Genomic DNA, 23,156 nt, shown 5'->3' on the forward strand with positions numbered 1-23,156 from the left:
ATATGACCTCATTAACACACCTTACACCTCGCATGGACTGAGCCTTCTCCCTTTCTCGCATGTGTCGATACTTAGCCCGAAGTTGACGTCTCAGGGCTCTAAGCTTTGCACCATTAGAGAGGAACGTTACAGCCACCATTGAGTCAAATTTCATACTTCTACGTCACAAAGGGAAAATGTCAGTTTTTTAAACTAAGTAATCCTTTAATTCTTTTGCGCACTGTATATTACGCGATATAATTTGTTCCCCTTGTAGAAGTGGGTTGCCGTAGATCGCTAAGGCAATGAAGTGTAACAGGCCATTGGTTATGTCACTCACGCTTTCCTGAAAGACGTCGGACAAATGTGTATTATTGTGGCCTATTTGGCACTCTCTAAATTTGTTGAAGAATCGTGGAACACGTATCGTGCTCCTACGAAACTTCTATGCATCCTCTGAAACTCAATTCGCTCTCTTTGTTTAGGTCTACAATGCAGTACACAGTGTCTACGTAAGAGCACGCACAAATTTAACAGGACATAGGGGATGCTCCACTGAACAATTTGAGGTAGGGAACCTGGGGTTGGAGAAGCCAACTTAAGGAGACAATAGAAATAAAATCACATTACTGTGTACTTTTTTATTTATATTAGTTGCATTTAACTGCAATGACACGATGAACGCACCATTTGTATTGTGTCTTACAACATATGCTAAAACTGACGGCCATCAACCTCAATGCAAGCATGTCATTAGCGAACAAGATTCTAACGCAACCTGACAAATACGCCTGGTGTGTTTCGAATCACGTCACAGGCAGCTACTAATTTCATCTCCGACCACTGGGGTCTCGTATACAAGTGACTTTAGACATCCCCACAGGAAATAATCAAGGGAATTCAGGTCAGGTGACATTGTGGGCCACGGAATAGGGCCTCCCCTTCCAATTCAGCGACCAGGTAATACAACATTAAGATGGCTGCGAACATCCACACTGAAGTGAGGCGGTGCACCGTCATGTTGTATCCATATCCTCTCACAGCAGCCAACGGTACGTTCTCCAACAACACCGTTAGAACTCTTTGCACGAATCTCAAGTACAGGTGGCCATTCAGACGGCCAGGTAGAAGATGTGGCCCAGTGAGATTATCATGTACAATGCCGATCCAGATATTCACAACAAAACGTACTTGATAGCGTGACTCTACCACAGCTTGAGGGCTTTCCTCATCCCACACATTGCTATTCCTGCCGTTCAAAATACCATTACTATCAAATGATGCCTCATTAGTAAGCCTCACGAAGGAACGACGTAACTATAGGAACCATCGGTATAACAGTTGTTAACTGTCATAGCTTTGTTGGGAAAGTACCAGAGCTCCTATCGCTAATAGAAAGCACTGATGCTCAAATCGTTATAGGCACTGAAAGCTGGCTAAAGCGCGAGATAAGCTCAACCGAAATTTTTGCGGAGAACCTATCGGTGTTCCGAAAGCATAGGCTAAACACGGTTGGCGGTGGCGTGTTTGTTGCTGTTAGAAGTAGTTCATCTTGTCGCGAAATTTCATTAGGTAGTTCCCGTGAGTTAGTATGGGCAGAGATCATTGTTGGCAACCGGAATAAAATAATAATTTGATCCTTTTACCAACCTCTCAATTCAAATAAAGCTATTTCTAAAAGGTTCAAAGAAAACTTGAGTGTGATTTCAAACACGTAACCGACTGATACGATTATGGCTGGTGTTGACTTTAATTTACCCTCGATATGTTGGCAAAAATCCATGTTTAATTCCGAAGGTACGGATAAAACATAATCTGAAATTGTGCTAAACGCCTTCTCTGAATTAGCTCATGAGCCCACGCGAATAGTAAACGGTTGTGAAAACACCCATGACCTCTTAGCGACAAATAAGCCTGAGTTAATAATAAGCATCAAAACGGGTACAGGGATTAGTGAACACAGGGATGTCGTAGCGAGAGCGAATATTTTAACCCCTAAATCCTTCAAAAATAAACGAAAAGTATACCTATTCAAAAAAGCAAATAAAAACTCTCTTGACGCCTTCCTGGAAGACAATCTCCACTCCTTCCAAATTAACGAAATAAGTGAAGACCATATGTGGCTTGAATTCAAAGAAATAGTATTTGCAGCAATTGAGAAATTTATAGCAAATAGATTAACAAACGACGGAGCTGATCCTCTTTGGTACACAAAACGGGTCAGGACACTTTTGCAGCAACAACGAAACAAACATGAGAAATTTAACAGTCGCAAAATCCCCAAGATTGTCCATCTTTTGCAGAAGCTCGGAATTTAGTACGGACTTCAATGCGAGATGCTTATAACAGTTCCCACAACGAAACTTTGTCTCGAAACCTGGCAGAAACTTCAGAGAGATTCTGGTCGTATGTGAAGTATACTAGCGGCAGGGCGATAGCTATGAAGATACTATCGAAGACAGTGCTGCCAAAGCATACTAACAATTGCCTTCCGAAATGCCTTCGCAAAAGATGAGGAATATATTACAAAATTCGAATCAAGAACAGCTGCCAACGTGAGAGCGTAGAAGTAAATATCCTCGGAGTAGTGAAGCAACTTAAATCACTTAATAAAAGCGAGTCTTATGGTCCATATTGTATACCAATTAGGCTCCTTTCCGAGTATGCTGATGCTATATCTCCATACTTAACAATCATATACAACCCTTCGCTCTATGAAAGGTCCGTACCCAAAGACTGGAAAGTTGCAGAGGTCATACCAATATTCAAGAAAGGTGGTAGGAGTAATCCACTAATTTACAGGCCCATACCATCAACGTCGATATGCAGCAGAATAATGGAACATATAATGTGTTCGAACATTATTAATTACCTCGAAGAAAACAGTCTATTGACTCACACTCATCGTGGATTTAGAAAACATCGTTCTTGTGAAACACAACTAGTTCTTCACTCACATGAAGTGTTGAGTGCTATTGACAAGGGATTTCAGATTGATTCCGTATTTTTGGACTTGCAGAAGACTTTTGACACGGTGTCAGCGGCCTTGCTGCAGTGGTAACACCGGTTCCCGTCAGATCACCGAAGTTAAGCGCTGTCGGGCTTGGCTAGCATTTGGATGGATGACCAGCCGGTCTGCCGAGCGTTGTTGGCAAGCGGAGTGCACTCAGCCCTTGTGAGGCAAACCGAGGAGCTACTTGATTGAGATGTAGCGGCTTCGGTCTCGTAAACTGACGTACGCCGCGAGAGCGGTGTGCTGACAACATGCCCTTCCATATCTGCATCCAGTGACGCCAGTAGGCTGAGGATGAGACAGTGGTCGGTCAGTACCGTTGGGCCTTCCTGGCCTGTTCGGACGGAGTTTTTGACACTGTACCACACAATCGGCTTGTAGTGAAATTGCGTGCTTATGGAATATCGTCTCAGTTGTGTGACTGCATTCGTGATTTCCTGTCAGAGAGGTCAAAGTTCGTAGTAGTTGACGGTAAGTCACGGAGTAAAACAGAAGTGATTTCAGGCGTTGCCCAAGGTAGTGTTACAGGCCCTTTGCTGTATATAAACGATTTGGGAGAGAATCTGGACAGCCGTCTTAGGTTGCTTTCAGATGACGCTGTCGCTTATCGACTAGTAAGATCAAAGCAAATTGCAAAATGATTTAGAAAAGATGTATGTATGGTGCGAAAATTGCCGACTGACACTAAATAACGAACAATGTGAGGTCATCCATATGAGTGTTAAAAGGAATCCGTTAAACTTCGGTTACACTATAAATCAATCAAATGTAACGGCCGTAAATTCAGCTAAATACCTAGTAATTATAATTAGGAACAACTTAAATTGGAAGGAACACACAGAAAATGTTGTGGGGAAGTATAACCAAAGACTGCGTTTTATTGGCAGGACCCTAAGAAAATGTAACATATCTACCGAGGAGACTGTTTACAATAAGGTTGTCTGTCCTCTTTTAGAATACTGCTGCTCGGTGTGGGATCCTTAACAGATAGGACTGACGGTGTATATCGAAAAAGTTCAAAGAAGGACAGCACGTTTTATGTTATCGCGAAATATGGGAGAGAGTGTCACTGAAATGATACAGGATTTGAGGTGTACATCATTAATAGAAAGGTGTTTTTCGTTGCGACGAAATCTTCTCACGAAATTCCAATCACAAACTTTCTCCTTCGAACGCGAAAATATTTTTTTTGTCACCTACCTACGTAGAGAGAAAAGATCACCATGATAAAATAAGGAAAATCAGAACTCGTACGGAACGGTACAGGTGTTTGTTCTTTCCGCGCGCTATATGGGATTGGAATAATAGAGAATTCAGAAGGTGGTTCTATGAACCTTCTGCCAGGCACTTAAATGTGATTTGCAGAGTATCCATGTAGACAACATACTGATTGTTCCCAATGTGCTCCTCTATCCGGACGCGACCTATTTTCCACTCTCTGAGATGCATACAGTCACCTGGATAAAGGGTATAGTTGTCCATTTTTTTCAGAGATGAACTCGAGAATGTGATCAACTTTTGAACGTTTTTGCTAAAATGACATTACGTAAGGAGACGACACGTCAAATACCAGTCCATTTTTCCAAACCGTGCTGCAGTTGGAACCATTCCGGTGAGCGAGGTCGAAAGGTACAGCTCTACTCTCATGACCATAGAAGGCTCGGCGATCCATCCCGATGCCCAAGGAACTTTTTGCATTTATTTTTTCGCTGTCCCTATGCTAATTAAAGGAGTTTTCTGTTATTATTTTTACACTGTATAATAATAAAGAACACTAAATTGTTTTTACATTTACAGGCGAAAGCTGCGAGGGAAAATTTGTACCGAGGCTGAGAATCGAACGCTTGTCTCCTGCTTACTACGCAGGTGCGTCAGCCACTAAGGTTGGTTGTTTTTTGGGGAAGGAGACCAGACAGCGTGGTCATCGGTCTCATCGGATTAGGGAAGGATGGGGAAGGAAGTCGGCCGTGCCCTTTCAGAGGAACCATCCCGGCATTTGCCTGGAGTGATTTAGGGAAATCACGGGAAACCTAAATCAGGATGGCCGGACGCGGGATTGAACCGTCGTCCTCCCGAATGCGAGTCCAGTGTCTAACCACTGCGCCACCTCGCTCGGTTCAGCCACTAAGCACCTTGGCACAGCAGGTCACACAACTGCACGGATTACCGTGGCACGCCTCCGTACTCGATTCAAACAGTCACTGCCACCTCAGTCTACCTTAAATTAACAACAGTTTATTTAGTTAGTGGTGCAACACTCAAGCCTAACTATCAACTGACGGACAAGAATCTGTCAATGGTTAGTTCATCCGTATAGGCCTTAGACGAGGTGCATTAACTGCTTGGATCATTCCAATCCCACCTTTTATCCATTGAGTAGACATAAAGAATACAGGTAACTGAAGAAACAATTTAGTGAAATGACATAATTTCAGGGACTTTTCTGGTCTCATATAGATATGATTTTTTGTATACAGACTGAAGCGGCGAATGAAAATTTATCACTACTGGATACCTAACACAGTTATTGTCAAGGAATTTGCATGTAGCGAATTAATTTCCAATTATTTCGTACAGCAGTGGATTGTCAACAGGTCTGTTTTTTCAGACATGCATGTAAGCGCACGTAATAGAGTTTGTTCTGAATCCTCAGAGCACGAGTCCTACCTTCAATTGTCCGTTTTTCTTTTTTTTTTACGTGTTTTGGATGTGTGTGTTTACTGTTTATAGTGTTTCGAACTGTCACTGTGTGCTTCTAGGTCGTGTTTTGTTCTATTGTCTATGCGCAGTTTGGCATTCGTTTGTTATGTAGGTGCGGTTGTTATTCGGCGTCATGAGAACGCTCCGGAAAAATGGAGGAATATGAGTGGAGGGCTAGTTTTTGTTTTTGGCTGACGAAACACTGATAGAAGTTGCGGTGTCTACACAGCGCTGTTGGCACGGCGTGAGTGATAGGCTTAGCAGCGCCACCTGGCTCAGCTTCAATGAATTATGGCGGGCTCGCTCGTGAGGTCAGCTCCGGCGGCGCGGCGGATGAGGAGGAGGCCGGGTACCTGGGTGGGAGAGGGGGAGGGGATGCTGGCAGTGACGCCCACGACGCCCCCCTCCCCCCGCTCTCCCTTCCCCGCCCCGACGCCGCCTCCTTCCCCCACTCCCCCCCTTCCTCCAGCGCGCTTGTTTGTCTCCGCAGGTGACAGCCGGTGTCGGCCCGTTTTAGGCCTTTGATGACGCTCTGCACTGGCCTGGTAAATTAAGTCGCCGCGGCCGGATATAGCGGAGCAAGCAATGGGCGGTGGTCGCGAGCGCCGGACGCGCGCGCCGCTACGCTGGTCGCACCGGCTGCCAGCTAGGCCGCGTCTCACCTGCAGCTGCATTGTCCGAAGGCGCAATTTTATCAGTTGTTGGGTAAACATAAAGTATACACATTAAATGCAAACTGATTATTAATTAATTCAATGTATAAAAACGGATTAGTTCCGCTAGTTGCACAAACTAAAATACAGATGCTTCGTAATTACTTTATTTCTCTATGCGCTGGAATTTACATGATTCTCAGGCTATGATTATATTTTATTGTGGGTCACAGTTCTGAGAACACACAACTAATGATAGCACTTTCCTTGACAATACTTGCAAGAGTACATTGTTGATATGATGATGTAATCTGTATGTGTATACAGGGTGTTACAAAAAGGTACGGCCAAACTTTCAGGAAACATTCCTCACACACAAATAAAGAAAAAATGTTACGTGGACATGTGTCCGCAAACGCTTAGTTTCCATGTTAGAGCTCATTTTAGTTTCGTCAGTATGTACTGTACTTCCTCGATTCACCGCCATGATTTCATACGGAATACTCTACCTGTGCTGCTAGAACATGTGCCTTTACAAGTACGACACAACATGTGGTTCATGCACGAAGGAGCTCCTGCACATTTCAGTCGAAGTGTTCGTACGCTTCTCAACAACAGATTCGGTGACCGATGGATTGGTAGAGGCAGACCAATTCCATGGCCTCCACGCTCTCCTGACCTCAACCCTCTTGACTTTCATTTATCGGGGCATCTGAAAGCTCTTGTCTACGCAACCCCGGTACCAAATGTAGAGACTCTTCGTGCTCGTATTGTGGACGGCTGTGATACAATACGCCATTCTCTAGGGCTGCATCAGCGCATCAGGGTTTCCATGCGACGGAGGGTGGATGCATTTATCCCTGCTAACGGAGGGTCACAGTTCTGAGAACACACAACTAATGATAGCACTTTCCTTGACAATACTTGCAAGAGTACATTGTTGATATGATGATGTAATCTGTATGTGTATACAGGGTGTTACAAAAAGGTACGGCCAAACTTTCAGGAAACATTCCTCACACACAAATAAAGAAAAAATGTTACGTGGACATGTGTCCGCAAACGCTTAGTTTCCATGTTAGAGCTCATTTTAGTTTCGTCAGTATGTACTGTACTTCCTCGATTCACCGCCATGATTTCATACGGAATACTCTACCTGTGCTGCTAGAACATGTGCCTTTACAAGTACGACACAACATGTGGTTCATGCACGAAGGAGCTCCTGCACATTTCAGTCGAAGTGTTCGTACGCTTCTCAACAACAGATTCGGTGACCGATGGATTGGTAGAGGCAGACCAATTCCATGGCCTCCACGCTCTCCTGACCTCAACCCTCTTGACTTTCATTTATCGGGGCATCTGAAAGCTCTTGTCTACGCAACCCCGGTACCAAATGTAGAGACTCTTCGTGCTCGTATTGTGGACGGCTGTGATACAATACGCCATTCTCTAGGGCTGCATCAGCGCATCAGGGTTTCCATGCGACGGAGGGTGGATGCATTTATCCCTGCTAACGGAGGACATTTTGAACATTTCCTGCAACATAGTGTTTGAAGTCACGCTGGTACGTTCTGTTGCTGTGTGTTTCTATCCCATGATTAATGTGATTTGAAGAGAAGTAATAAAATGAGCTCTAATATGGAAAGTAAGCGTTTCTGGACACATGTCCACATAACATATTTTCTTTCTTTGTGCGTGGGGAACGTTTCCTGAAAGTTTAGCCGTACCTTTTTGTAACATCCTGTATAACTATGTACTAATAGTGAAACTGTAAAACCATCGTGTCTTTGTATTTCTTTCATTCAACACGATAATCTTCAAAAGTTTCGTTGGGCTTCATGGGGATTCACAGGTAACTTGATCATAACTTGACACAACGTACAGGCTTATTTAATGAAACTAGGAAGCTGAAAATAAATCTTAATTTAAAGTTTTATCATCTGTTCAGCTTAGAAGTTCGGATTTTTACCTTATTGTCTCTGTAGTACACGAAAGAGGCAACTGATGGTGTTGGTAGGTCCGTCGCACACCATAGCTCTTAGTTTTCCGTAAACTCAGTGACAGGTGCATTTTCAGAAGTTTACAACTGTGGCAGAATTAAGTTCCGCAATCATACCTTTACGATTACAAACTAATGTACGGAATTACAGATTTCGCTTTGTGTATTACAAACGTAACGACACTGATTTGCTTCTTTCGATTGGTTTCCATATTTTTTGCTAAGAGAAACGTACTTATTAATTTTTTGTGATTTGAGTACCTACGTAGTACATTTTTAATTTCGTTTTGTTTACGAAAAATGCCTAAAAAACAGTCGAGTCTTTCTGGGTACACCAGAATGGCTAAAAGACTGAGGACTATGAAGATCGTGAGGCGAGAATTGGTGTAGTTCAGCAACATCAGGCTTTAACTCGTACTTTGGAAACTACTTCCGAATGTGAGGGACGATGAAACTCTGATCGAGAGCGACAAACGTGATCTCGCTCCTCACTATGTGACATAAACAAGTCGTCCAGTCATACATATTTAGTGCTACCCGTGCAAAGCTGGGGTAGGTCACTAGTATTATAAAAATGCCCTTTTTATTAAAAGAGCGACACCTTTCCAGGGGTACTTATCAGAAATATGATACAAATGGAAGGAAACATAACGGAAGCCATAAAGAACAAGCTACGATGGTACGGTAATTTAGAAGGAGTGCATGATAATACGTGGACAAAGAAAGTATGAAGGGGATTTCTAGAATGGAAAAACAAAAGAGGCCGACGCTTATAAGACAAGGGACAAATGGCAGCTCCAGGAATTTGGGACGAGGGGATTGGGATTACCGTCAACTGTGGGGGTTGGAAAGTGAGGAACAACACTAGCTGCAAATAAATCGCAATCATACACTCCTGGAAATGGAAAAAAGAACACATTGACACCGGTGTGTCAGACCCACCATACTTGCTCCGGACACTGCGAGAGGGCTGTACAAGCAATGATCACACGCACGGCACAGCGGACACACCAGGAACCGCGGTGTTGGCCGTCGAATGGCGCTAGCTGCGCAGCATTTGTGCACCGCCGCCGTCAGTGTCAGCCAGTTTGCCGTGGCATACGCAGCTCCATCGCAGTCTTTAACACTGGTAGCATGCCGCGACAGCGTGGACGTGAACCGTATGTGCAGTTGACGGACTTTGAGCGAGGGCGTATAGTGGGCATGCGGGAGGCCGGGTGGACGTACCGCCGAATTGCTCAACACGTGGGGCGTGAGGTCTCCACAGTACATCGATGTTGTCGCCAGTGGTCGGCGGAAGGTGCACGTGCCCGTCGACCTGGGACCGGACCGCAGCGACGCACGGATGCACGCCAAGACCGTAGGATCCTACGCAGTGCCGTAGGGGACCGCACCGCCACTTCCCAGCAAATTAGGGACACTGTTGCTCCTGGGGTATCGGCGAGGACCGTTCGCAACCGTCTCCATGAAGCTGGGCTACGGTCCCGCACTCCGTTAGGCCGTCTTCCGCTCACGCCCCAACATCGTGCAGCCCGCCTCCAGTGGTGTCGCGACAGGCTTAAATGGAGGGACGAATGGAGACGTGTCGTCTTCAGCGATGAGAGTCGCTTCTGCCTTGGTGCCAATGATGGTCGTATGCGTGTTTGGCTCCGTGCAGGTGAGCGCCACAATCAGGACTGCATACGACCGAGGCACACAGGGCCAACACCTGGCATCATGGTGTGGGGAGCGATCTCCTACACTGGCCGTACACCACTGGTGATCGTCGAGGGGACACTGAATAGTGCACGGTACATCCAAACCGTCATCGAACCCATCGTTCTACCATTCCTAGACCGGCAAGGGAACTTGCTGTTCCAACAGGACAATGCACGTCCGCATGTATCCCGTGCTACCCAACGTGCTCTAGAAGGTGTAAGTCAACTACCCTGGCCAGCAAGGTCTCCGGATCTGTCCCCCATTGAGCATGTTTGGGACTGGATGAAGCGTCGTCTCACGCGGTCTGCACGTCCAGCACGAACGCTGGTCCAACTGAGGTGCCAGGTGGAAATGGCATGGCAAGCCGTTCCACAGGACTACATCCAGCATCTCTACGATCGTCTCCATGGGAGAATAGCAGCCTGCATTGCTGCGAAAGGTGGATATACACTGTACTAGTGCCGACATTGTGCATGCTCTGTTGCCTGTGTCTATGTGCCTGTGGTTCTGTCAGTGTGATCATGTGATGTATCTGACCCCAGGAATGTGTCAATAAAGTTTCCCCTTCCTGGGACAATGAATTCACGGTGTTCTTATTTCAATTTCCAGGAGTGTATATACATATATTCATGATGCGTTTGAGGCAAGATTCCAAATATTGGCAGGTGGTTTTCTGATCAAACGCATTAGAACATTTGACAGGCAAGTGGACTCTTACAGGATCTTCGTCGATATGACCTAATTTGAATAGTTGATTGTAGGATAGTACCTCCAGAACTAGACATAGCTCGAAACGGATTTTGTCTACAGAACCTAAAAACAAACATCAAACCACTGCGTTGAGCATGACACGTAATCTGTTAGGATTAATACAAGTTAGTAGTATTTAATAGACGTAAACATGGTCCGTAGTAGGCTGAAATGTGATTTTCATTTAATCATGCGGTTAGCTAATTTCGACTACTTGTCATAGTCAAGCACCTGTAAAACCAACACGGAACTTCACTACATTGTCTGCATACATCGCAATGTGTAAAGTGTTATTTATACACGGCGATGTATGCAGACAATGTGGCGGTTTTCCATGTTGGTTTTACAGGTGCTTGACAATGACAAGTGGTTGAGATTAGCTAGTCGCACGATTAAACAAAAATCACATTGCAGCCTAATACGGATCATGTTTACGTTTAGTAATCATCTGGAGGCTGTGGATCCCCACACATACAAAATTTCAATATTATTTAACACTTTTATAAATAATTACAGTAAAACATATATCTCTTACTCACCGAAAAAAATCCTCACAGACGTATATGATACTGAAAATTGATCTTATGACAAGCGTGCAAAATTTCATAGTGTCTTGTATTGTTTTCATTATTTTTTCAGTATCCGGCTGTTGTCTTCTAGCAGGCTCAATGTTTCTGCAGGTTAGGCAGGCCGGCTTCTTGCCATCTTCAGGAGTTCCTCATGACTTTTTTTGTTGTTGAGTGTCGCATGTTCTGACTTCCGTGTCTTTGCCCAAGTAAGGATGCACTCAGTGGGAAGCAGTACGTGGGTGATGGGTAGTTTATTGACGCAGTAAGACATTAGTTCCGATTTCGGCCAGTAGAGTGGTACCATCCGGGCATTCAGGCCCTCAGTAAGATAGCATAAGGCCGTAACATTGAATAGAGATTATGTTGAAAAATAGGGGCTTGTAGCCAAAAGAGTTAGGAATAGTACGGTGTATTAAAAACTACCTGCTTTGAGAAAAATGTGTTGCATTACTTATTGAACGCTCCTCGTATTTCAATTGATCCACGTCCCAATCTTGATGACCGCATGACCACTGCAATCGTAACAGACGATGTAGTTCAGTCCGCAAGGGAACATGTCATTCACGATCTTAATGACACAAGCTACTATTGCCCGAGAAGATAGACACACTGTTCGTTCGGATGTACAGTTCATACAGCCACGTCATATACCTTGAGCTAGGAAATGGGCTGGTTTGCAGCAAGAAATGTTTGGACAAGGAAGATATAGCTGTGTCATGCTTTCCATGGCGCTTCCCATGACGTAGCAACACAGAAATGTGGACTGACGGTGTGCCCAATGACAACATCGGACACAACAGGAGCCTCACGTCGTATTTTCAGATGAGCCCCATTGCATTCAGCACCAGTACGGAGGAATGCATGCCTGCAGACACAGAGAAAGCAAAAACTACCGCATAACATTCGTCATTGTCATATAGGCCGAGAAACTTCTGCGTTGGAATGCGGTGCAGTTGGGTACAGATCACTATCACCTCTCGGTCGCATAGCAACCACTTTGCGCAGCAGATACTGCATTTAGCAGGTGTTAAGGCTGGTGACTGTGCCCTGTACTCGGAATGAAAGTAATGTTGTCATTCAACACGATAACACAAGACCTCTTGTTGCCGGTGCAGTACAGACGGAGTGTGATCGACTGTTGCCCTAGTCAGCGCTTTATCTTGATCCCTCAATCACTAAAAACACTTACCTACTAGTACCGATGAACTACGGAACAGAATCGCAGTAACATGGGATGACATCCGCTTCAGGCAACCGAGCTCAGTTCGTGAAATGTATTTGAGTTGCGAGTACAAACAACCATCTGCTGTGTAAAGGAATGATGACATTGAAAATTTATTCCTGACCGGGTTTAGGACTCTAATTTCCTGCTTTACTAGTGGGGTCACCTTAACCGGTCAGCTACCCGTCCACGACCCCCGGCCAGATCGTGTGCGGTTCTAGGCGCTACAGTCTGGAACTGCGTGACCGCTACGGTCGCAGGTTCGAATCCTGCCTCGGGCAAGGATGTGTGTGATGTCCTTAGGCTAGTTAGTTTTAAGTTCTAGGAGACTGATGACCTTAGAAGTTAAGTCCCATAGTGCTCAGAGCCATTTGAACCAAAACCTGCACCGGTATACACATTACACGCATCATGTAATCCCCGTGAGGGGCAGGATATTTTAATTGAAAGTCGCGGCCTGGTATCGGGGAGTAAATGCCATATTGCAGTGCGTGTGCCTTCTAAGGAACATCGCACAGTTCTTCTTAAGATTACAGGCACTGCAATATCGTTAAAATCTGTTTGAGTCGATCTTCAGCAGTGTTGAAACCATTGCTGCTGCATGATGTGGCAATTCACTCCCCCAAAATTTTATCATGTGTTCCTACAACTATGCCATGTATTCTTCCTACTATGCTGTGTACGCAAAGTAAGAAGAACTTCGAATTTTTCTTTGCTGCGTGTTACTGAATTTTAATGGTGAGCCATGTATTTTCAGGAGCGGCTCTACATGGCCGTTACTTCGTCTAACTTGAACGTCCAGCCCACTAAAAAAATTCTCATTCATTTATTTATTGGTAAAGTCGTGCTGACGAGCGAACCTGTTTTAAAGGCGATTGGAGTGCTCCGGCAGGGCTTTGATTGCCTGGCGACCCTCGGCCACAGGCAGGTGTTGGCCCGGGGCGGCGGCTCTCTGTTCGCTGCTTGTGATTCGCTGACCTTTCGCTTAAGAGGGCGGTGCGGCCCCTGGGAGGACGAAGCCCAGGCGAGGTGACAGATGCCGGCGCTGCCCCAGCTTCTCCCCACACCCCCCGTGCGGCGACCACAATCTCGCCACGACGCCTGCACAGCCCCCAAAAGGCAACCCGCCGTGCGCCGCAGTAGCGCGCGGAAGCCGGAGTGGCTGTCCATTCCCTGGGCCACGAGGGCAATGGGAGTGTGATGCTTTTGCTGCGAGGGCTATACGGAAAGCAAGGTCAGGCTGGTCGCGGAGGCAGACCACAGTGAAAATCGAAAATGTTTTATTTGCAGCAGTCGGCGACACCTTTCGGCTACATCTGTACATAGTCGCTGCTCCGACTGAGACATTTGTCGTAGCATTGTACCAACGTTCGAATACCCTCGTCGTAGAAAGCAGCCTCTTGTGCTTTCTGCCAATTCTCTACGTTGATTTGCACCTTGTTGTGTGTGCCTAAACATTGTCTTCATAGCCAGCGATTCATGTGACCAGCGATGAAAATCAGAGGGAGCCATGTTCGGGCTGTATGGCAGGTGATCAAACAAGTCCCGCCGAAAACGCTGCCGAAGCGCCCTCATTGCAACTGCAGAGAACTGTCATGAAGAAAGAAATGCATGACAGGTACGTTATGTGGGCTGCATGAAATTAGGCGAAATTCTCATGGGCACTCTTCCTTGGCGGGAGAAACTATTTTCTAAACATCTTTACGTGCTCACTGTGCGCTCAGAACGGAAAAGAGCAACGTGACGCGATCGACGTGCATACTAGAGACACAGTTCAAAACATCTATGGCAAGTGTCGTCAGATTTTCACTACACTTTCCATTTCACGGTCGACTGGACATTACTTTCCAAACAGTCCTGGTATTTCCTGTCGAGATACTGCTTTCACACTAAAACAATTTACCAACCATCACATTTTTGCTTCTGAACTGTTTAAATTTGTTTTTCCAGCCTCTTATTTCTTTAAGCATTGATATCAAAACGACAGGATTTGTCGACGTAGAGTAAGTATTCAGTAATGTAAAATGGCGCAATATGTTTGACATTTTCAGAAAAATGGGTATGAGTTACAGAAAAAGACAGCTGACAAAATATACAATACACGCTGAGTTATAAATATTACCACGCCGCACCACAGAGGAATTATCTGAATGGGCTCAAAAATCGGAAGATGTGATGTACATGTACAGACAATTCCAATTACAGAAAAAATGGATGATTTATTCGAGAGAGAAGTTTACAATCTGAGCTAGTCAATAATGCGTTGGTCCACTTCTGGCCCTTATTCAACCAGTTACTCGCTTTGGCATTGACCAATATAGTTGTTGGATGTCACCATGAGGGACATCGTGTCAAATTCTGTCCAATTGAGTGGCTAGCTCGTCAAAATCTCGAGATGGTGGGAGGATCTTGCCTATAATGCTCCAAATGTTCTCAATTGGAGACACATACGGCGACCTTGCTGGCCAAGAAAGGGTTAGGAAAGCATGAAGACAAACAGTAGACACTCTCGCCGTGCGTGGGTGGGCACTGTCTTGAAAGCCCAGCATGACTTACCACGAAGGTCAACAAACGGGACGCAGAATATCGTCGACGCACCGGTGTGTTTGTAAGGGTGCCGCGGATGGAAACTAAAGAGATCCTGGTACGAAATTAAATTTCACCCTAGCTCATGACTCCTGGTTGTCGGGCCGTATGTCGGGCCACAGTCAGTCTGGCTTCACACCACAGACAATTCTACTCCATTCATTAGATTCCAGACCTAATATTCCTGACACTACTGGCTTGTTGATGTACGGAGGTCAATGGTAGTCGGCTCTGGGGGCACCATGAGCTCATCCCCTTTCTGTGAGCCGCCTATTAATAGTCCTTGTGGTCAATCAAGCGCCAGTTGCATATTGGATCGATGATAATGACGAATCCGGAGCTCTGAGTGCCTATAAGACGTCTGCTCGTTATTCATGTTCTGTCGTTTCTCTAGGTCGACTGCTTCCTTCTTGACCCGTTCCTGACATCATTGTTGATAAAGGCATTGATCCTATTCAAAAACAGGTTCAAATGTGTGTGAAATCTTATGGGACTTAACTGCTAAGGTCATCAGTCCCTAACCTTACACACTACTTAACCTAAATTATCCTAAGGACAAACACACACACCCATGCCCGATGGAGGGCTTGAACCTCCGCACAGTCCATGACTGCAGCGCCCCAGACCGCTCGGCTAATCCCGCTCGGCGCTCCTACTCAAATGTCGAGCGATTCGCCGATCACTCTAAAAGGCTTTTTCGAGGCCAATTGCGCGTACTCTCTCGAATGCTGGCATCGGTGTAGATTGTTCAAGCGCCTGTCTGCAAAGCATAGTTACTATCCTGCTGAGTACACGGAAAAATATTCACAGAGACTTTATGCCCTGGAGTCGACATATCCCCTATTTACTACATTTGCCAGCTGCGTGGTGAAATGGCGCTGTGCCGTCACGCATTTATTCGTCGTCATCCAAAGCTTACAGTTTTGCATTTTTCTACTATACCTGTACGAATATCAGTTTGTGGCCAATCTGAAAACACCTTAGTGGTTTTATCTCATAGTGTATTAGCAAGAAATAAGAACGAAGAGTATGAATGGTAGGCCAAGAGATAAGTTACTCTATTAATAGAGGTGTTAACGATGCAGTATGACTCCCCTATTGTTCTACTTGCGCATATAAGAAACAACGACGGAAATGAAAGGAAGGTTCAGGAGTGCGATTAAAATTGAGGGTGGCAGGATATAAATGATAAAAATTCACTGATGATGTTGCTATTCAGTGAAACTGAGGAAGAATGGAACAAACAGTGTACTAAGAAAACTGGACTGAGAGAAAACAGAAGAGGAGTATTTGAAATGAGATTATCTATAAACTTAACATCAAAACTGGGGACCATGTAACAGACGAAGTAGTTCTGCTACCATGGAAGAAAATAATACATTACAAACGAAGCAAGGAGGTTGTGAAAATCTGACTAGCACATGCATAGAGGACATTCCCTGCCAAAAGAAGTCTACCAGTATCAAATATAGGTCTTAGTTTGAGAATGAAATCCGTGAAAATGTATGTATTAAGCACAGCATAGACTTAGAGAAAAACGGAAAACAGATAAATCAAAGCATCTGGAATGAGGTGGTTTACAAAGATGCCAGAAACTGTGTGATCTTAAAAGACCAGAAATGAGTTTCTCTGCAGAATCAGCGAGGAAAGGGACATGCTTAAAGCACTGAAACGAAGGAGGGAATATGATGATAGCACAGGCGTTAAGACGTCAGGTAACTTCCATGTGAAACGAGTAAACCACAAACGTTCCTATAGAATTGTAAATCGAGCAACATGTTTCCACACCTTAGAAATTTGTACGAATTACGTAATTCGAGAAACGATTAGTATTTGGTAGATTTGTAAGCATGTTTTCCATGCGTTTTCTCCTTATATCAGTCTTGTATTCGTAGATACATTCTTCTTTTGGCGACCTATAGTAAGGCAGCCAACTTGCTCAAAGGACCTTTGCAGGGTATCCATGATTCTGTGTTTGCACACACAAGTATCTGACCAGAGAAGCTGTAGAAGCTTTACTCTGGCGAGGTTGGCAATAAAACACAGAAATTCTCACTAGCCGGAAATCGACAGTAGAGAGAGAGAGAGAGAGAGAGATGTATAGAAGATCAACGAACGTGCACGCGGGGATGGGCGCATGGACACTTTGTTCTCTCAGGTATACATTATTCAAGCTCCTTAACGTGGTTGATGTTTCCTTCGTGCACTACGGGACGGTTTTGCCGCTTTAAATGTTTCACTTCAATCCACTTTCTTTGTGTATCGAATTACGTGGCCGTAGGTCAGTTTAGTAAAACTGCAAGCCCAGTAAATGTTTTCCCAGTGCTTCTTTCACTGCTTAAAATACCGCGAAAGTGTCTGCTTTGCGTTTTCCTATAAACTACCGATTAGCGTATCTGAATGTATTTTTCTTCTCTTTGTCTGCTGAATCACGTGATATTTACGTAATGACTCCCCAACCCTCCACTGTCATGATTCTTTTAGAATTTCCAAATGTCCCACTTATAATTCCCCTTCATCGGGACGTCTCACTAGTTAAAGCGGTCTACTTGCACCTTGCACATGGTCGTGGAGAGAAGAAAGATTGAAATGAGGAGATTAAGATGAAGGGGGAAAAAGGGTCATTTGCGCTATCAGTAGACCGAGTTGAGAACATGTTTCAAGAAAAAGTGGAAGTTGCCTTTTCCTATGTTAAACAATTTATATTTATCAATATTTTACGGTGTTGTGTTAGCCCCCGGAGATAGTACCCACACTGCTGGAATGGAATGTGTCACCTCAACTGTTATTTCTTTTTAGTTTGTTCATAGCGGTTTCTTATCAGTAAAATTTAAAGTCATGAACTTTTAAATATATACTGGTTGAAAAAATGAAGTGGAAAAATCCAGAAGGGGAGGAGAAAATGAAATGAAACTTCACGGATTTGGTGCATATGTGATGGTATTTCAATGATTACAAAATATAGTCAAATTTACAAAGAATTTGACACTATGAGCGCACTTAACAGGATTGAACTGCACCCCTCTGGCCTGGATGGAAGGAAACGGTTTCATAAAGCCTTTGTATCCTATCCTAATGCAAACTGGTATGTGGTTCTTGATATCCTGGGTGCTGCACAGGGGCGGATTGACGTCCACGATGGTGATCAAATATGGAGATCGTGCTGGCTGCACGAGTACTCAACATCACGCAGACAGTCCGTAGAGACTTGTGCGCTGTGTGGACGAACATCTTCCTGTTAAAACACGAGAACACAATCCTGTCGCATGGGGATCCAGGATGTCCATGACGTACCATTGTGCTGTCAGAGTTCCCTCAGTCACACCAGCCGTGACCTGAAGTCGAACCCAATGGCTCCTCACACTGTGACGTCAGGAGCAATACCGCTATGCCTTTCCACAATACTGGAACCATGGAGTCTCTCTCCCTACCGCGGCCACACTCACCGACGATTGTCATACGGAGTAGTGCAGAACCGTGATTCATTGCTGAACACAATGTGAAGCCATTCATCAACAGTCTGTGCTTCCCAGTCATGGCTCCACTCAAAACGCAGATGTTTTTGTTGCGTTGTTGACGGCAGCTTACGCATTGGACGACGCTAATTCCCTGGTTCGTCTGATGTTACTTTCCGACGAATGGCGCAGCACAGTACAGAAGGGTGATTTGATTGATTTGTTAACATGTTTCATACACATCTCTAGAACATAGAGTTCTCAAGATTTAAAAAGCGCTTCAGGCTGTCCACTAGTTGTTCATGAGTGCCGAGCGCTGATGTTAAGGGGTTGCGTTGTGCTTAGTGCACAATACAGCGGTTCTCCCTTGTGCTGAACACACGTGGTCGCTCAGGACCTTGACGGTGTATCTGCCGTAGCCTTGCCATGTAGTTCGACATCATTGCACTGCCAATTTCGAATGCCCCACAAATCTGGATATTTTACGTTTCGATAAGCCGGCCAAACGGAGACCCACATTTAGGCCGCTTTCAAACTATGTCTGGCGCTCATAACGCTGTTTCACGCGATTACACATCTCCATGTTATTCAACGTCTGATGGTGTTAATACCCTAACAGGCCAGGTAATAACACTAATCGTAACGAACAGTGGAATCAAAAACAATTTAGAATCGCTAATCAATTGAATAAAACAAATTAACGATCATATACTGTTTTTGTTTTCACTCCTTCTCAAATCATGAACCGCTGTTACCTTCAAGTTGACCATGTTACCCCACATGAACAACAATAAGACACTTCTGTGGCTTTTCTAACGCCTAGAATTTCAATAATCGGTACGGATGCGACAACATGTGCTACCTAATAAGTTTGGAAATTTGTGGTAAGGTCTTATGGGACCAAACTGCTGAGGTCATCTGTCCCTAAGCTTACGCACTACTTAATCTAACTTAAACTAACTTACGCTAAGTACAGCACACACACCCATGCCCGAGGGAGGACTCGAAACTCCGACGTGGAGAGCCGCGCGAACCGTGAGAAGGGTCCCCCTAGACTGCGCGGCTACACCGTGCGGCCCTAATATGTTCAAAAATGCCGTGCGTAAAAAGGAGATTCTGCTGTGGTTCGTGTCTCGGGTTCTATTGGTGACAAAGATGGGATTAAGTGTTTTGGACAGCGCTTGGGCTAGGTACCATTTGTATACCCGAGGAAAGACTCGTCTTCGTGTCACTATCCAACAGAACAGGGTCAAGGTATGAACATTAAACAGTTCCTCCTGCTCAGGGAAATGGAGCAAATTGTTTTGTTGTTTTCCATTTGCTGTGGTCTGCCGTGGGTGTAAGGCGCTTGTGGAGGCACCATTATTTCATGGCTTTTTCCTTAGAAAAACACCTAAAAATGTCTTTTTGTCATTTTTTCGTACCAAACCCGAACCGTATTTCCCGAGACGGCTATACACTGCAAATGGCTGGATTTTTTACGATATGTTCCTAAGATACCGCTCTCGAACAACCTTGAAAATTTTGTTGATACCTTTATCCGAGACAAAGGTTCATAGTTATGCTCCTTGTACACGTAAAATACGCACGTAAAATCCGATGCGATATGAAAGTGCAGTTTATAATGTGATGTAGTACGGAGAAATATAAACCTTCCTGGCAGATTAAAACTGTGTGCCAGATCGAGACTTTCACGGGCAAGTGCTCTACCCCAAGTCAGCTACCCAAGCACGACTCACGAACCGTCCACACAGTCTTACATCCCCCGGTGCCTCGTCTCCTACCTTCTAAATTTCATAGAAGCTCTCCTGCGCAGGACAATTGTTACTACGTATTCGATACATTCAAATACTGATAGGGAGCTTGCCAGTGCCACTGTTGCAATCAATTTCCCCAACCCCTCAAAGTGAACCTCATCGTACCCCTCGCTTCACCAATTTCCTCCTCTCTCTCTCTCTCTCTCTCTCTCTCTCTCTCTCTGTCAGTCAGTCCCCTGCCGGCCCGCCCCTCTCCGTCCAGCTCCTGCTCTCCATGTCTCTGTCCATCTCTTGTCCCCCTTCTGTCTGTCTTTCTCATCATCTTCCATTTCTCTGTCCGTTTCCTCCTCCCCACAACTGTTTCTACTTTCTCCTTCCACGTTTCTCCCCATCTCCTCCTTCCCAACATCTTCCTCAATATTATTACCCCCATTCCAATATCAGGCTGGTGGCTCTTACCCCCACAGTACCTGTCCTGGTAGTAAGTAATATGTGAACTAAGTTCGATTGAATCGATCCAGGGGCTTTTGAGGAGCTTTTTACCAGTGGCTTTGCCATATAGTATGTACATGTCACACATGTTTCACATGTATTTATATTTTACCTGGTCAGTAGAATAATGCATAATGGACGGAGCAAAGAGGACATAAGAGGCAGAACAGCCCATGCAAAAAGGCCATTCCTGGCCAAGAGAAATCTACTAGTATCAAACATAGGCCTTGATCTGAGGAAAACGTTTCTGACAATGTACTTGTGGAGCACAGTATCATGTGGTAATGAAACATGGACTGTCGGAATACCGGAAAAGAAGGGAACCGCAGCATTTGGGATGTCGTGCTACAGAAGACTGTTGAAAATTAGGTGGACTGATAAGGTAAGAAATGAGGGAATTCTCAGGAGATCGGCGAACACAAGAATATATGGAAAACACTGACAACAAGAAGGGACAGGGTGAGGACATATGTTAAGACGTCAGGGAATAACTTCCGCGGTACTATGGGAGTCGTAGAGGGTGAAATCTGTAGATATCCAGTAAATAATCGAGGATGTAGACTGCAATTTCTATAGTGAAATGAAAAACGTTGGCACGGGAGAAGAATTCGTGGCGGGCCGCATCAAACAAGTCAGAAGACTGATGGCTAACCACATTTCGCGCATTTTGTGCACATATTTCATCTGTGTCTGTAGCGAATTTCAACTAGCAGTTTCATCTTCACGCAGCTTGGTCTTCAAGACTTCATATCTCCCGAACCATATATAGTACAGTGATACAATTTTGCATGTACATTCAGTGGAATTGTGAACGCTGTCCGAAAAATGTGCCGATAGTACAGTTAGTAGTAACGAATTAATAAATTAAAACGTTCTGATGCGGATGTTTTACTGCATGAACACCGTACGTCTGGTAAGTGATGAACTTTTTTTTTCTTTCATCATTTTGCGGGGGCTACCAGTGAGAAGTAGCTTCGTAAATGTTTGAAATTACATGCAAAGTTTGCGGCAAATCAGTGAGTGCTCGCTTTATCAAATACTGTGTAAATTCAGGATGTCCGCACCTCGTGCGCTCCCCCCCCCCCCCCCCCCCACCCCGACCCCCCGTTTTGATAGGTAGGCGGTTCTTAACTTCTTAACACCAAAGTGATTCTTTAGAGGAAGTAAGTGAGATGTGTACCAAGTTTGGTTTAGAAGGAAATGAGGAACATACATGCATGGCGTGTCCCAGTTCCAGGACTACTTTTGTGAAATTCCAAACTCCAATGCTATCTCGTGGCGAGATGCGGCGTTACGATCCTTGAAGCTTCAACAACAGCCCTGTAGAAGATCCTAGCGCTGACGTCACTGCAGTAGGCGTCCTGACCGAGAATGTAAGTGTACGTGTCTGACACCAGTCGGAGAAGCGAAGCTGCAAGCAGCATCCCATTTAGTATTACTTTTCTATTTGTGGGTGAGAATTCGTCGAATTCGATCAGAATAACGAAAGGCAAGTTCCAGGTCGCTCCTCCACGACGAAGGCCCATCCCACGAAGCGAAGACTGCACGAGGTTTTGCCCAACAGGCGGATCAGTCTTGGATCACCCGCCGTATTTGGTCCCCAGCTGAGTTCTGGTTCCCCTAATTGAAGTTGGCAAGGAAAGGATACCGTTACGATATAGTGAAGCACATCAAAGAAAATTGTACTGCAATAGTAAATGCAATTCCGTTAAAGGACTACAGTGATTCTTTCAAAACACAATGTCAGTGTGTATTGTTTCAAATGGAGGATATTTTGATTAAAAACAGTGATTTTGTGAATATAGTCGATGGCTTATTTTTTGTAGCCACAGTCCTAACTGGAATAATTGTTTACTTACACACATACATCCATTTTTATAGCACGTTGGGATATCATCTGTGTCGGAAAGTAACCTCTCCACTGAGTTCGCCAGATTACTTTCTCTGTAGAGACATTTGTCACCACTTTTCGTAACGAAAGACCATGGGATATTTGTGGCCACTACACAAGCTGTAAATGCTTATTTGTGCACAGCTGGCTAGATCAATGTCCTTCCTCTCTTAAAGCGCTGAACTGTCACACTGAATGTGATGGTGTGATAGTAGGCGCTGGTTTCATCGTCGAGATGCCGTCGGATCTAAACTTCATCCGGACATTCAGATGTAGCTTTTCCGTAACTTCCCTAAATCGGTTTAGATGCCTGCCTGGGTGGTTCTTTTGACAGGGCAAAACTGATTTCCTTCCCTATCTTTTCAAGTTCGAGCTTTTGTTTCGATCCATAT

The 23,156-nt window shown here is 44.8% G+C and overlaps 1 protein-coding gene and 1 pseudogene across 1 annotated transcript in view; both read left to right on the forward strand.

Moving 5' to 3' along the window:
- Window positions 1–23,156, forward strand: part of LOC126481920 (neuroendocrine convertase 2) — a 1,488,910-nt gene that overhangs the window by 171,012 nt on the left and 1,294,742 nt on the right. The gene's annotated exons all lie outside the window — the stretch shown is intronic.
- On the forward strand, window positions 3,016–3,133 carry LOC126482423 (5S ribosomal RNA; annotated as a pseudogene).

Source organism: Schistocerca serialis, chromosome 5, assembly GCF_023864345.2.
Source record: "Schistocerca serialis cubense isolate TAMUIC-IGC-003099 chromosome 5, iqSchSeri2.2, whole genome shotgun sequence".
Taxonomy (NCBI): Eukaryota; Metazoa; Arthropoda; class Insecta; order Orthoptera; family Acrididae; genus Schistocerca; species Schistocerca serialis.